The sequence below is a fragment of the Musa acuminata genome, unplaced genomic scaffold (genome assembly GCF_036884655.1).
Source record: "Musa acuminata AAA Group cultivar baxijiao unplaced genomic scaffold, Cavendish_Baxijiao_AAA HiC_scaffold_463, whole genome shotgun sequence".
In the NCBI taxonomy this organism is placed as follows: Eukaryota; Viridiplantae; Streptophyta; class Magnoliopsida; order Zingiberales; family Musaceae; genus Musa; species Musa acuminata.
The window spans coordinates 17,501-20,000 of record NW_027020710.1 but is presented as its reverse complement, the minus strand read 5'-3'; positions in this window follow the sequence as shown (position 1 = coordinate 20,000).

Here is a 2,500-nt window from a genome sequence, read left to right as displayed (position 1 = left end):
CTGAGATGGCTGACGTTTTGCTCCGCTCTCGACGGTCACCGCGCAATGCAAGAACAGGCCAAAAACTGGCCAAAACGGCCCAAAAACGGGCCAAAACTGGCCATTTTTGGCTGCACGAGCGAGCGGCGAGCGGCGGACAGCGAGCGAAGCGAGAGGCAGCACCGTCCCTGCTATACGAAAGCCCCATCCAGCCCTGTGCCACCCGGGGGGTTCCAGGGTGCTGAGATGGCTGACGTTTTGCTCCGCTCTCGACGGTCACCGCGCAATGCAAGAACAGGCCAAAAACTGGCCAAAACGGCCCAAAAACGGGCCAAAACTGGCCATTTTTGGCTGCGCGAGCGAGCGGCGAGCGGCGGACAGCGAGCGAAGCGAGAGGCAGCACCGTCCCTGCTATACGAAAGCCCCATCCAGCCCTGTGCCACCCGGGGGGTTCCAGGGTGCTGAGATGGCTGACGTTTTGCTCCGCTCTCGACGGTCACCGCGCAATGCAAGAACAGGCCAAAAACTGGCCAAAACGGCCCAAAAACGGGCCAAAACTGGCCATTTTTGGCTGCACGAGCGAGCGGCGAGCGGCGGACAGCGAGCGAAGCGAGAGGCAGCACCGTCCCTGCTATACGAAAGCCCCATCCAGCCCTGTGCCACCCGGGGGGTTCCAGGGTGCTGAGATGGCTGACGTTTTGCTCCGCTCTCGACGGTCACCGCGCAATGCAAGAACAGGCCAAAAACTGGCCAAAACGGCCCAAAAACGGGCCAAAACTGGCCATTTTTGGCTGCACGAGCGAGCGGCGAGCGGCGGACAGCGAGCGAAGCGAGAGGCAGCACCGTCCCTGCTATACGAAAGCCCCATCCAGCCCTGTGCCACCCGGGGGGTTCCAGGGTGCTGAGATGGCTGACGTTTTGCTCCGCTCTCGACGGTCACCGCGCAATGCAAGAACAGGCCAAAAACTGGCCAAAACGGCCCAAAAACGGGCCAAAACTGGCCATTTTTGGCTGCACGAGCGAGCGGCGAGCGGCGGACAGCGAGCGAAGCGAGAGGCAGCACCGTCCCTGCTATACGAAAGCCCCATCCAGCCCTGTGCCACCCGGGGGGTTCCAGGGTGCTGAGATGGCTGACGTTTTGCTCCGCTCTCGACGGTCACCGCGCAATGCAAGAACAGGCCAAAAACTGGCCAAAACGGCCCAAAAACGGGCCAAAACTGGCCATTTTTGGCTGCGCGAGCGAGCGGCGAGCGGCGGACAGCGAGCGAAGCGAGAGGCAGCACCGTCCCTGCTATACGAAAGCCCCATCCAGCCCTGTGCCACCCGGGGGGTTCCAGGGTGCTGAGATGGCTGACGTTTTGCTCCGCTCTCGACGGTCACCGCGCAATGCAAGAACAGGCCAAAAACTGGCCAAAACGGCCCAAAAACGGGCCAAAACTGGCCATTTTTGGCTGCACGAGCGAGCGGCGAGCGGCGGACAGCGAGCGAAGCGAGAGGCAGCACCGTCCCTGCTATACGAAAGCCCCATCCAGCCCTGTGCCACCCGGGGGGTTCCAGGGTGCTGAGATGGCTGACGTTTTGCTCCGCTCTCGACGGTCACCGCGCAATGCAAGAACAGGCCAAAAACTGGCCAAAACGGCCCAAAAACGGGCCAAAACTGGCCATTTTTGGCTGCACGAGCGAGCGGCGAGCGGCGGACAGCGAGCGAAGCGAGAGGCAGCACCGTCCCTGCTATACGAAAGCCCCATCCAGCCCTGTGCCACCCGGGGGGTTCCAGGGTGCTGAGATGGCTGACGTTTTGCTCCGCTCTCGACGGTCACCGCGCAATGCAAGAACAGGCCAAAAACTGGCCAAAACGGCCCAAAAACGGGCCAAAACTGGCCATTTTTGGCTGCACGAGCGAGCGGCGAGCGGCGGACAGCGAGCGAAGCGAGAGGCAGCACCGTCCCTGCTATACGAAAGCCCCATCCAGCCCTGTGCCACCCGGGGGGTTCCAGGGTGCTGAGATGGCTGACGTTTTGCTCCGCTCTCGACGGTCACCGCGCAATGCAAGAACAGGCCAAAAACTGGCCAAAACGGCCCAAAAACGGGCCAAAACTGGCCATTTTTGGCTGCACGAGCGAGCGGCGAGCGGCGGACAGCGAGCGAAGCGAGAGGCAGCACCGTCCCTGCTATACGAAAGCCCCATCCAGCCCTGTGCCACCCGGGGGGTTCCAGGGTGCTGAGATGGCTGACGTTTTGCTCCGCTCTCGACGGTCACCGCGCAATGCAAGAACAGGCCAAAAACTGGCCAAAACGGCCCAAAAACGGGCCAAAACTGGCCATTTTTGGCTGCACGAGCGAGCGGCGAGCGGCGGACAGCGAGCGAAGCGAGAGGCAGCACCGTCCCTGCTATACGAAAGCCCCATCCAGCCCTGTGCCACCCGGGGGGTTCCAGGGTGCTGAGATGGCTGACGTTTTGCTCCGCTCTCGACGGTCACCGCGCAATGCAAGAACAGGCCAAAAACTGGCCAAAACGGCC